Source organism: Hylobates moloch, unplaced genomic scaffold (assembly GCF_009828535.3).
Source record: "Hylobates moloch isolate HMO894 unplaced genomic scaffold, HMol_V3 SCAFFOLD_19, whole genome shotgun sequence".
NCBI classification, from domain to species: Eukaryota; Metazoa; Chordata; class Mammalia; order Primates; family Hylobatidae; genus Hylobates; species Hylobates moloch.
The window spans coordinates 70,675,554-70,689,858 of record NW_026652294.1 but is presented as its reverse complement, the minus strand read 5'-3'; the positions used below and the strand labels follow the sequence as shown (position 1 = coordinate 70,689,858).

General features: G+C 37.8%; 1 long non-coding RNA gene across 1 annotated transcript in view; it reads right to left on the bottom strand.

The window, feature by feature from the left end:
* The window catches only part of LOC131382030 (uncharacterized), a 104,436-nt gene that overhangs the window by 57,633 nt on the left and 32,498 nt on the right, over positions 1-14,305 (bottom strand). Inside the window, exon 2 of the long non-coding RNA XR_009211180.1 lies at positions 7,890-7,972. This is a non-coding gene — a long non-coding RNA (uncharacterized LOC131382030). The remainder of the gene's footprint in view (positions 1-7,889; positions 7,973-14,305) is intronic.

The following is a 14,305-nucleotide window of genomic DNA, read 5'->3' as shown; positions in this document are numbered from 1 at the left end:
CTTCTGTTTGTTCGTGACCTAAGAGAGTTGGACTACATGATCCCTAAAATTTGTTCCAGCTATAAAATTCTACAATTCTAATTAAAATTAGCCAGTGAAGTTTGCATGCCAGCAAATCACAGCAACAAGATGGACATGCTGTTAGAGACTCTTGCTTGAAAGTTGCCACCTAAGAGAAGTTGTGCAGTAGCTAGTAGCATATTAATCATTTTATTCTATGAATAAAGTTTAGGGTTCTTAACACCAAGAACTGAAAGTTTAGCAAACTGGTATATATAATATTTATAGTTTAAAGTGACAGGAAACTGTCACCAATATGTCTATGTGAAATTATTTCTGTTAGACCAGGTCCCCTAGTGAAAATAATTCATTTGTTCTTTCAGTCTACGTCATTTCCCTCTTAGGCACTACCTCAGAGCCTCCCAGGCTCACCTGTTTCAGAGCTTGTCTTAGGATTCTTGCCAGGTAATTTATGGAGGGAGTACTTTGGGGGTAAAACCTGCAACAGAGTGAAGGAGTCAAGGCAAGTGAAATAGGAAAAGTAGATCTGCTTCTTGAAGAACCTAGGGTAACACATATTCTAATCAAATCTTAAAACTATAACCCAAGCATATTAATGCATTAAAGCATAGCTTTCTCTAGCTCCTGAGCTACCCATTCCAAGAAGAAGACAAAACATTTTGATTTCACACCGTACCCCAGAGCGCTTTGTAGTAGCTACTAGAGTTAGACACATGTCCGAAGAAAGAAGCCTCATGCTTTTTCTGTTGCTAATTAAACTCTGCTAAGAAATGTGAGCTCCCTCTGAATCCATCCAAGACCCCACTCTGTAAATAAAAAGGAATATATAATTACTAGATGCTTTTCATTAAGCTAAGAATGATTTAAAGTTTAAAGTTAAAGCCTTTACCTAATAATTCACACAAAATGAGCTTTTTGTGGGGCAGTGTCCACACCAGAAATTCAACTTGCCCATCTGGAAAATAAAGAGTGTAAAAATCCAGAATAGGGGAAATGCGACTCAACCACTGAAATATCATTCCAAGGTTGCAGGGCTGTGAGGAGAAAGCCTGCTATCTCTCAGGAAGCTCCAGAGGATACCATTCTTTGTAACAGCATCTTGGCACTGTCTGGAGGCCTGTTCCACAGTCTTGCTGGTCCAGACACATACATTGTCAGCACCCTAAAAGTAAGTACATTTCTTAGGAGCAGTTACATTGACTGAGCTCCCATGGCCAATGTAAAAGGGCAGAATATTTATTGATTCCTATGCATTGAAAGCCACAGATGGATGACAAGGCTGGAGGCCTTAGGCATGAGCCACCCTCTCCCTGTAACATTTAGGAAGCCATATGACAGTCACGGAGTTGCTCTGTGAGCGAGAAGTAAAGCAAGAGAGCGAATGAAAAGAAAACCTAGCTGACTCTGTTGATACCCTGGGGCATGTCCCCAGGCCTCACTTCTGAATTCTTTGCCCCTGTGGTGGGCAGTTTCAGGTACCCCGTGGAATGCTTCTCACTTTGAATGCCTGCTTCTCTCTGTTTCCTTGCTGGACTGTGTCCTTCCCTAGCAGTATAAGCTTGCTTAGCTACAAGTCAGAACAATTCTGAAGAGCCAAGGAGTTGTTACTGCTCCCCTTTTGATGGGAGTTCATGGAAAAATGCCCCAGGCTCTCTGTCCTGCTGAAGCTCAATTCTAAGATACATTTTATATGGTTTCTCAGAAGGTGCCCAGCCAAGTCAGAACCTCAGTTGTCCACACTGATAACTTATTTTTACTGTACCCTTCATTGGTTTTTCTCCCTGCTAGGGCTGCCAGGTAACCCAGCTCAGTCTGAATTTCAGATAAACAGTGGACAATTTCTTTAGTATAAGTATTTCTCATGCAAGGTCTGGGACATATTTAATACTAAAAAGTTACTGGTTTTTTATCAGAATTTTAAATTTACTGGGCTTTCTATATTGTTATTTGCTGAATCTGACAACAACTGTGTTCTCATTTTCCAACTCCCTTACTTCCTAAGATCGCCTCTCAAATAAACTAGTCTCAGGTCCTGTTTTTGGGTGAATTCAAACTAAGACAGAATCCAATTTTTTTTTCACATCTCTGAATCAAAGACTGATAACTTCTCACGCAATATCATTCTCCCCTTTCCTCCAATCAACTCCTAATTTCATTCTGGATGGCTTTGCTACCAGCTAAAGCCCACGTTTTCAATCTTACCTCAGTTAATGACACGTAAACAGAAGTCTTCAGGTAATACTTAAAAGAAGCCAGCTGACTTAGGGAGCTCCTTAGGGAGATATGACCTTTGTCTTTCCTCTTACTGCCTATGTAGAATGTAAATATAATAGGTGGAGGTCCAGCAGCCACCTTAGGCATAAGACTAATTTTAGGATTGAAAGCATGCACTAAGAAGGCATAATGAAAATACAGGAAACTAAATTCCTAATGATTGTAGAGTTAATAAAATAGCCCAGAACTGCCTACCTCTGAATTTTCTCTACATATGAGAAAAAAGGACTTCTAATTTCTTTGAATTTCTGAAATTGAGTTTCTGTTTCTAATAGTTGCATGTAGTTTCTAACTGATAAAGTCACTGTGGGAACGAGGAATCTTTTCTTGTCTTTTTCTTTTTTTTTCCAACACGATCAGACTTCTTCATTTAGACGTCATCTTTTCCAGAAGGTCTTTTCTGATTGGCCTATCTAAAATGATACTAAGCATCATTTACTTCATTTCTCTCCATCCTTTGTTCATATACCTACTTCATAATGTCTACCCTGAATATTTGTTGTAGGGCTAAGTAAAGTAACATTTATAATCGCCTGGCACAAAGTAAGCAAATTATAAATGGTATTCGCTGTTATGCCCATCTTCAAATGAGAAACAAAAGATCAGGGAGTAAACATCAGGTTACTTTAAGTTCGTGGTCACCAGAAAATGACAGTGTTTACCGCAACGATGCTTTACAGAGGTCAGTGAAAGTATTTGCTGCCTTAGAGTCTTAATCAACAATGGTAGATTTTTCTGTAATGGATTATTTGCACATGAACTTGAAAAGAAGCTGAAGCTGTACTGAAATTTAGAAATAAAGGGGCATTATGTATGTAACTTTGAAACTATTCAGTAAAAAATTATAGATTGGGCCGGGTGCAGTGGCTCTCGCCTGTAATCCCAGTACTTTGGGGGGCTGAGGCAGGTGGATCACGAGGTCAGGAGTTTGAGACCAGTCTGGCCAACATAGTGAAACCCCATTTCTACTAAAAATACAAAAAATTAGTTGGGTGTGGTGATGTGCGCCTGTAATCCCAGGTACTCGGAAAGCTGAGGCAGGAGAATCATGTGAACTGGGAGGTGGAGTTTGCAGTGAGCCGAGAGCGTACTGCTGCACTCCAGTCTGGGCGACAGAGTGAGACTGTTTAAAAAAAAAAAAAAAATTATAGATTGGTAGATAAGATAGATTAGATAGATAGATAGATTGATTGATTGATTAATTGATTGAAGCAATGGTAAAACAGTGGGGACAAAATGTTAACTACGAGAATCTGGGTGAAGGATAATGAATGTTCCTTGTATTTGTCTTGTAATTTTTCTTTAAGTTTGAAATTGTTTCCAAATACGAAGTTAAACAAAGTAGTGAGGGGTCTTCTAATAATTTAGGAATCACTGATCTAGTTTAGTCCCTAATTTATAGATGAGGAAACTGAAGCCCAAGAGGCCTGCTCAAGTACTAACAGCCACGCTTGACTGGGTCTCAAAATATTCAACATTTGCACAAATATACCTTGCAACTCAAAACATTAAAATACTTTTAAGTTTATATAATACATGCACCATCACATCCACAACGCTGTTCCCCTATATTTGTGCAAATAATATAGATTTAATTCTATATTTTTAAAATATCGCGTTTATTTTGTTTACAAACTTCTGACCGGCTCTGAACTTCCTTATGTTTTTCACCTCAAGAGAAGCTTCCTTACTTCTATTGTGCCCCAGCTATTTATTTTGGTTAAATTAGAAATGTAAAGTAACCTTGCCTTAGGATATGCTTATGTTCCATGGGATTGGGGGATGGATTCTCTACCTCTTGCAGCTGTTTGAAGGGGTAAGTGCGGTGGGGTGGGAGTGAGGAGGGTGGGAGCTAACCTTCCACTCTTTCTTCAGGGTTTCCATCTATGCTAAACAGATTTTCTTGCCTTTTTTGTCTCTGTTTTTCTGGTGTTTTTTAAAATAGCTTTGAAGGAGTGGAAAATTTCTGTGGTAGCTGATAGCAAATACAGAAAGGCTCATTTGCATATAGATATTTCAGCCTGCAACTGCATAATCCCCTGAGAAAGGCCTTGTGTAAATGGGCAGGCAGGCTGGCACGGGGCTGCCCAGTTCCTAATGAAACTAAATCGAAACGCGGGAAGCATTTGCCTTGGAGGTGGCCAGGCTTTTTAGAGTATCAATTTAAATCTGAAAGATGCAGGCAGGCCTGTGCCAAGTTGCCCCTCAGTCTTTGAAAACCTTAAGACAGAAGGTAGAGGAAAAGGGTGAGAAAACAATAAATAATTGGGTAAAACTTGAGGTAACCAATGTGCCTGTTTTACTTAGAAATTGTGCCTGAGGAATTCAAAACACCGAGCAGGTGGGACAGTGAGGAAGAGCAGGGAAGAGAATATGGAGGCTTCATGTATTCTGGAAAGGCCTTGGAAACAGAAAGGCTCTTTTTCAGGTATCTTGGTGAGCCACCCCTCCTGAGACAACTGGTAATCCATTTATAGGCTAAAGACTTTTCAGATTGAATGTTCCCCTGAACTCGACTGAGGGCTAAGCAGATAAGGATAACTCTGAAAAACAAGATAATGTGGAAAGAAAAGAGATTACAAAAAGGTCAAAAGATTAGCTGGGGGATAAGAAGAAGTCAGAGGAAAATAAGGGAAAAGGTTAGAAACTGATACCAAGCAAGGCAGATAAATCAAGTTAGGAAGTGAAAGAAGTGAACACAGCAGGCAAATAAGAAATGGGATCAGGGGAATTGGCCACAGGATGAGAGGAGTACAAGGACAATTAAAAATAAAAATGCAAGAAAACAAAAGAACTGACAATGCGGATGAAGGAAATATAATAAAAATATCAAACTGAATATCTCTAAGGCTTCTATGTCTGAATCTAATGAGAATTAGTATGTCAAAATTTACTTTTCTCCCAGAAGAAGTAGTATGCCTTTGTTGTTATTATCAGAAGCATTGTTTTCCTTTGATGAAACTCTCTTTTATAATCTTTTTGATTCGACATCTGGAATTAAGTATAATATCCTCACTCGTTAGCTAAAGCATCATAGGATTTGATCAAGTTTTTGATAAATGAAAATCTTAAAGGAGTCTTTAATGTTAGTGTGAGGAAGATAATACTGTTTCCCCGACACACACGCATGCTCACAAACACACGCATGCATGCCTGTGCATATCCACAAACACGCAGGCTCACTAGGTACAAATGAATATTTACTGAGTGCCCGTTATGTTGTAGGTTGATGCTGAAGTGGTGAATTTGACTGACAGTCTTTGTGCTCACACTGTTTACAGTCTAGTGTGACAATAAATAAATAATTAAATATAATCTTCATAGGAAAAGACAAAAATAGAATTGAGAGACAATGACATTTGCTATCTATAGCATCCCATTCAGGGAAAATAGAACCTGAAACATGGAAGAATTTTTGTTTCCTTACCTTAAAGAGAGTACAGTCATGCACTTTATAGTGATGTTTCAGTCAAAGATGGACCACACATCTTATGGTGGTCCATAAGATTATAATGCTTTATTTTTACTGTACCTTTTCCATATTTGTATCTACTTAGATACAAAAATACTTAACATCGTGTAAACATTTAAGGCAAATACAATTGCCTATGGTATTCAATACAGTAACATGCTGTAAAGGTTTGTAGTTTAGGATCAGTAGGCTATGCCACATAGCCTATGGGTGTAGTACGTTATACCACCTAGGTTTGTGTAAGTACGCCATGGTGTTTTCACAATGACAAAGCCACCTCATGTTGCATTTCTCAGAACATATTGCATGATTAAGCAACACATGACTGCATAAAGCAATGTGGATGCCAGATTACAGAGGCTAAACTATTTTGTTTATAAGATGGGTAAAGAAAGCAGTTCTCAGGGAAGATGCTGAAATAGAGTGGAGATAGAAGGGCTTAGTTGGAAAGTCTATAAGATTGAAGACAAAAGGGATCTGGGAGGTCTGAAAAGAAAACCCATGCTCTGTAATATAAATCCTTTTTTCTTGCCCCACTGCTAAATCTCCAGAAAAATCCTTTTTTTTTTTTTTTTTTTAAACCAAGGTCCAGTGAGGTAGAGTTTCCTTTGAGAATGAAGAGAATTGCTGAATTCTGCCCAAGGTTGACTAGGGAGAATCACACCCACCCATAAGGTAGCATCTGTTATGCAAAAAGTAAAAGAAAAGTGAGGAGAATATGACAAGCTCAACACTTGCTTATTCAGTACTTACTCTGTCTCAGGCCTCCTGGGAGGGTCTGGGGTAAAAATGGTAACTAAGCCAGTCCCTATGCTCAATAAGCACATGATCTATGGGACTTAAACAGAAAAAATATTTCATCTGTTTTTCAATCCATCATTCATGGATCCAAGACTTTTAAAACCAAAGTAAAACGAACAAGCAAACTACATTTAAACAAGTACAGAATCTAAGTATCTGTAGTTAAATGCATTGTGTGCTAATTATTTGTCAGATGTTATGTTGAGTTCTTTATATAAAATCTCTAATTTAAGCCTCATTACCAATTCTTGACATAGTTTTTAAAATTATCTTCTTTGTATAGATGAAGAAACTGGAATGTACATCTATTAAGTAATTTTCCAAAATCACGACTAATAAATGACAAATCTGAGACTGAACCTACATCTGTTTGATACCAAAGCCCATGAGCTTAAAAACCTTTGGCCATTTTTTGAAATTTAAGAGAGAGTACCTTAAAAATTAAAATTACTTGTCTTAGTCAGTTTTGTGCTGCTTATAACAGAATTCCAGAGACTGTGTAATGTATAATGAACAGAAATTTATTTGGCTTGTGGTTCTGGAGACTGGGAAGTCCAAGGTCAAGGGGCTCACATCTGTCAAGGGCCTTCTCACTGTGTCATACATGCCAGGAGGAAGAAAGGGAAGAGAGCAAGTATGCAAAAGCGAGAGGAGGGAAGGGAGCCAAACTTATCCTTTTTATCAGAAACCCACTTCCATGATAACAACATTAGTCCATTCATGAGGACAGAGCCTTCATGACCTAAACACTTCTGAAAGTTCCCACCTCTTAACACTGCTAAATTGGGGATTAATTTTCCAACAAATGAACTTTGGTACATTCAAACCATGACCCTACTTTAACTACTTTATTATTATTCACCGAAGGAGAAGTACTAAATTTTATGCTGAAAAACAACTCCAACTGAAGTTCATAAGGGTAATGTCTATAATATGCCCATGAAATAATTTTTAAGGTGCATTTAATTATGAAACTGTTTGGCTGTTGGTTGTGATATTACCAAGAGATTTTTCAAGTGGATTTTTCACTTAGGTGTTTTGGTGTAGTTGACTTAGAAAATCATTGCTATTAACAATGCAAATTCAATCCTGACCATCAAAGATTATGTATTTGTATGGCACATAACTTCAGCATATTATCAAATTTGGCTCTTTGGTTGTAAAAATATCATCTGAATATGACAAAATAGTCACATATTGCTTGCGCTTAAAAGAAAGAAGTAAGGAAGAAAGGAAAGAAGGAAGGGAGGGAAGGAGGGAAAAATTAAGGACAGAAGAAAATTAAATGGACTTCTTTGGATTTTGGATTGGGCCTTCTTACCTTTTGTTTTACTAGTTTACTTGGTGTACTTTTCTCCTTGTCAGGAATTCCAAGAGACTCCAACACCAGGACAGATTTGTCCTCTGGTATGGCAAAAATTAAAAAAAAAAATTGTTAAGTGTTTATGATTAAACCAGGCAATTAAAGGCAAGATGAAATGTATGTATTACATAATATTCTCCTATAAGCGAAAGAAGCTAGTAGAAGAGAAAAACTTTCTCTCAGGCACTTTAATAACTATTGGACTAAAGTCACTCGTTACTCTCAGGAACATTACATTTTGGTTGACCTTGTGGCATGTCTGTTTGATGGTTTTCAGAATCACTTATCCATGCAGTTTTGGCACTTCTGTGCTGTGTTAGCAATCTCAATTTCGTATTAGATTTTACTTCAATCTCTTATGTAGGTCCTGAATTTCCCCTCTTCTTCCCCATCAAAATATATAACCAGGTAGCCTGCATTTGCAGATGACCACAAAAGAGTAATTTAGGGCTGTGACAAATCCTAATATTTCAAAATATTTCCCCTAAATTGTGCATATACTTTTAATAAAGGTGCAGAAGCTAAATAGTGGTTACCTCTCTGAAGTCGTGAAACCATTGAGAAAATCTTTAATGTAGTGATGGAAATCCTTATGAAATGTTTGAGAAACATCTTAGTACACCTATGAAATATTTAATACCAGTAGATGAATTAAGTTTGTGTTTTGTTTCCATCTTCTTATCAGTGATTTTAAAAGGTGCCCATGACTGTTCAGAGATAAAATTCATTTTGTCTCTAAATTATCTATGCTTGTCAGTCACACCTCCTTCTTTACATATTTAAGTGCTTGGTTACTGTTTGCCGGGTACTATATTGGGCCTTCTATACATACATGGTCTCCTATAATCCTCACAGGAAATCTATGAGCAAGGTATAATTAATATTTCCATTTTATAGATACAGATACAGAGACATTATGTAACTTGCCTGAGTTCCCACTGCTGGGAAGTGGCAGACCTAGGATATGAATACAGGTCTGTTTGACCTTAAAGCCTAAAGTTTTAATGGATGCTGCCTGCCTGGGGTTGCAGCCAGAGACTAGTCAGGAAGAACTGAAATCCTAATGTCTATTCTCCCCAGCTTTTAATCATAAGGTCCTTATCTCTTCTTAGGGACCAGATCCTACGCCTGAGTCATGTGGTTCAGGTGGGACTAACCCCACCCCTTAGTCCCCAGGGTAGGCACATGATACATGCTTGGCCAATCAGAACATTCTGTGCCCCTGGACGTCATGGTTATGTGGAGTACTGCTTGGGGCCACCATGTGGGCAGAGACTATCTGGGGTGAAGCAGAGATTCTGAGAGCCAAGAAATGGAAATACCCTTAGGTCTAGGGACAATATTTGAACCCCTACATCCAGTCATGCCTTGGATCTGTGAACTTCCCAGGTATTCAAGAGCTGATAGATTTCATGCTTACTTTTGCGTTTCTTAAGTCAGTTTGATTTGGGATTCACTCATAACTCAAAAAGGCCTGATGAAGAAAGCACAGAAAACCCTCACATGGTCAGGAGATAATGCTGGTAAGAAACTTCCTGGAGCACTTTGAATCTTCCTTCAGTCTCTCGCACCTCCCCTACTGTTGATCCTTTGCCACAGCTCTAGTGATGCCACTTCTTTCAGTTTGGTGTTAAGACAATGATGGCATTTTCAAGTTAAACCCTGCCCTTTTTGCCTGTTAGAGTCCTTGAATATGTGCTATTTTCCTGCCTTTGACAGTCTTTGTTGTTGTTCCCATTACTGACACACAGATCAGCAACACAGATGAGGTCCAGATCAAGAAGGTTGTAATGATCACACCTAGAAGTCTGCCAATGGGTAGTTGTCTTAGTCCTTTTGGGCTGCTATAACAAAGTACCATGAACTGTATAGTCTATAAACAACAGAAACTTTATTGCTCACAGTCCTGGAAGCTGGTAAGTCCACAATCAAGGTGCTGGCAGATTTGGTGTCTGGTGAAGGCTTGCTCTCTTTGTCATGGCACCTTCTTGCTGCATGCTTACATGGCAGACAAGGCCAGCTAGCTCTCTGGGGTTTATTTTATAAGGGCACTAATGCCATCCATGTGGGCAGAGCCTTCATGACTTAATCACCTCCCAGTGGCCCCACTTTCTCATATTACACCTTTAAGGATTAGATTGCAAAATATGAATTTGGGGAGACACAAACATGCATTCTTATAGCAGTGGTGTTAGGGACTGAAGTTGGTGGTCCACCAAAGTCCATATGTTGAAGCCCTAATACCCAATGTGATGGTATTAGGAGGTGGGGCTCTTAAAAAGGAATTAGGTTTAGACGTGGTCATGAGGGTAAAGCCTCCATGATGGCATCAGTGTCCTTATAAGAAGAGGGAGAAATGCCAGAACTTTCACTCTCCACTATGTGAGGATACAGCAGAAAGGTGACCATCAGCAAGTGAGGAAGAGAGCCCTCAATAAGAACCTGGCCATACTGGCACCCTGATGTTGGGCATGTTGCCTCCAGAAGTATGAGAAACAAATGTCTATTGTTTAAGCCATGCAGTCTATGGTATTTTGGTATATCAGACCTAGCTGACTAAGATGAATAGCTGAGGAAGTTTTTTAGAAGAAATATTTCATTGTAATAATTTCATGAAGCAGCCAAAAAATTTCTTAGATAAGAATCATTGGAAAATTAATGAGTTACATTAAATGTTACTTCTGAGAATATTTTGATTCGAATGATCAAAAAATCAGGTTACATTCTTTAAAGATGGAGATTTGCTTGAGAGATTCAAGTAGTAGATGTCTGTGTCTAACACAGAAATGTGCTCAATAAATATTTATTGAAATGAACAGTGAAAATTAAGTATGATGTTTGTATTAGGGTTCTCCAGAAAGACATAACCAATAGGGCACTAGATAGATAGATAGATAGATAGATAGATAGATAGATAGATAGATAGATGATAGATAGATAGATAGATAGATAGATAGATAGATAGATAGATAGATGGGTAGATAGATAGACAGATACATACATACATACATACATAGGGAACTTATTAGGGGTTCGTGCAATTATATAAGCTGAGGAATTATACAATATGCCCTCAGCAAGCTGGAGAGCCAGGGAAGCCAGTGGTGTAGCTCCTATTCCAAGGCAGAAGGCCTGAGAACCTGCAGGTGTTTGTGCAAATCCTAGAGTCCAAAGACTGGAGAACCTGGAGTTCTGATGTCCAAAGGCAGGAGAAGGAGGGTATCCCAACTTCAGAAGAGAGAGAGAGAGAAGAGAGAGAGCAAGCTCACCTTTCCTCTGACTTTTTGTTCTATCTGGGCTCTCAGCTGATGGGATGATGTCCACCCACCTTGGATGAGGGTAGATCTTCCTTACTCAGCCCGCTGATTCAAATGCCAATCTCTTCCATAAACAACCACACAGACATATGGCAAAATTATGCCCTACCAGCTATCTGAGTATTCCTTAATCCAGTCAAGTTAACAACTAAAATTAATCATCAACGTCTCCTGGTGTATAAGCTAAGGTACCAGAATGTCCAGACCAACTAGACCACAGCATTTTTCAAAGCAAAAATTTTGTTCTGCATCTGGGCCTTTATGTATATATGTGTCATTATATGCACATAGGTATGTATGTATGTATACCTCTATCTATCTATCTATCTATCTATCTATCTATCTATCTATCTATCTATCTATCTATAGCTGTATGGTAAGTTGGGCTCAAAGCTTGCCACCTTTTTGGGGTGTATAATCACATATATACTGGTGAGTTCATAATCAATGAAAACTTCATAAGGCACTTTATCAACAAAAGATGTTACTGGTAACAAATGAACAGATCCTTTCAAATTTTAGTAAGAAATCACCAAACTATGTCTCTCTGAGATGAATGCTATCTCAGATATAGGCTACATTTCAAGAATCTGATCTAGTGCAGCAGAAATTGGAAAATAGTTTGAAAAGTAAAAAATGCCACACAGACACAAGGTGCTTATCAGCAGAACAGTGTAGTCTAGAAAATTATTGCCAAGAATTTTGGAATTAAAAAATATATAACAAAACATTGTGTGAATTCTGGAAAGCACTTCGAGGTAAGGGGAGGGGAAATTCCCTTTTAGGGAAAGGTTATACCTCTCTATCAAATATTAACACACAACCAAACTATCCTGAAGATAGGCTTGAGGAACATGCCCACGTTAGATTGTGAGAGCCAGAGGTAGGATTTGAACTCAACTCTCGCTGATTCTGAAACCTGAATTTTCAATGTTATCTGTAGAAGTGAGACCTTAGTTCTGAAAAACACGATGTCCTCATTCCTGATTCCCATCCTAACACTACCACATTTCACTATAATACTGTCATTATGATTAAAGCCTCATAATGTGACTCAGAAAGATGTGTTAAGCATCACAGAATACATTCTTGGAGGAAAGATTATAAAGAAAAGATATTATTTTTGTTCTTCGAAATTAAAAACTAAAATAAAAAAGAGAAATCTCAACTTGTAGCACTTTGACATTTTTGTGCTATAAATACTCCCATCATGGCTGATTTCAAGTTGCCAGCATTTTATTGACTAGCTTGCACAATTCCTGAAAATTTAGCAGTTGGTTCGTATGAACCAGTAAGAGCCCATTGATTAGCTCCAATATATCATTGGAACAAGGCTTCTTAAAAAAAAAGCTTTGGGAAGATGCTCTGGCTGGATTTGAGCGGTTTACTATTATTTTAGACCAATCACCATGGCTAGGTGTAACTACAATTACCCATCTTGGGTCTTGTGACCCTCCCTTACCAGCTGGGTGGGCATTGAGATGGCAACATCACTAGACCCACATGCTTGATATTAGTGAGAAACAGTCCTCTGAATTTCCAGCAGAAGAGAAATGTGGATTGGATAAACACAATTCAAGGATGTGCTATACAATTCCTGAGAGAAAGACAGGGTAGGCAAATATATAATTATTAAAAATATGCAAATATGACCGCAGTAATTGCAAAGAAGAATTGAAGGCAATGAGGTATTTTAAGGGTCCATTTCTTGGTATGGAAAAATGGACCCCGTGTTCTCTTCCCCAGAAAAATGATACTGGGGCCATTTAGAACAGAAACGCACAGTAAGTATGTTGCTTGTTTAAGGACTGTTGAGATTGTGAATATGAGTTTTCCAGTTAGCATTAACACAGGTGTATTTTAAATCCTTCAGTCCCCAGCAGTTCTGTCACTATAGGCTCTACCTTTGAAGCTTTGTTTTGATCATTTTTTGGCTCCAAAAAGAATTGTCTTTTTTGTTCTGTTATTCTATATTTTGCTTCTTTGATGTGGGGCTCAACTGCCATGTTGCAGAAGCACACTTTCCAAGCTTAAGAAAAAAACAAACAATTCTCACCACCTACATACCTGGCTCCGTTGAACAGTTTCTTTCCTTCCAATTAATCCAAAGAGAGTTAAGATGCATTTCTTCCTCTATTCATCAAGGTGATTGTCAATTGAAAAGGGGAAAAAATAGCAAATGAAGCTAACCCTCTTCAGAAACTCTCAGCAAAGAAAAAAGAAAGAAAAAAAGAAAAGAATAAAAGCCAGGAAGAGAGGAAACTCTTTAGAAAGCATCTAGAATTTAGAATGCATTTTTTAATTATCCTGGTAGAATGTCCAATGTTTTAATGTATATTTAAGACCAAAGAATGAAATAAACATTATTGAGCATTTTTTTTTCACTTTTTTATCTCAGCTTAATTTCGAACTGCTCTTAAAAATTTTGCTGGCACTCAACGCAGAGAAAAAGCAAAGATGTTTCTTACATTATTATTTATTAAAAAAATGAGAAACAACTTAGATGTACCAATATAGAGGGTGTTTAAGGAAATTATGGTGTATCCACTGAATGAAAATTAGGCATTTAAAATAATATTTCTGAAAATTTTACAAATAATTGATAAACACTTCTGTTTTATATTGAGTATAAAAAGCATCATTCAAACTTTCATATTTAATATATAAATGTTCATAATAGCTTTATTCTTAATACCAAAAAACTAGAAACAAGCCAAATGTTCCTCAGAAAGTAAATGAATAAGCAAATTGTATTGAATTCCTACAGTGGAATAGTACTCAATGATGAAAAGAACAAACTATGGATGCATGAATAAATCTCAGAAGCATTATACCAGGTGAATAAAAGCCAGGCATAAATAATTACAAACTCTGTGTTTCCATATATGAATTTCTAGAGTAGGCAAGACTAATCTATGGCAACAAAAAACATATCAGTGACAGCCAGGGACATGGTTTGAGAGGGGCTTCAAGCAAAGGGGAACAAGGGACCATTTTGGTGATATAAATGTTTTATGTCTTGATAGGGATAGTGGGTACATGAGACTTTTTTAAAAA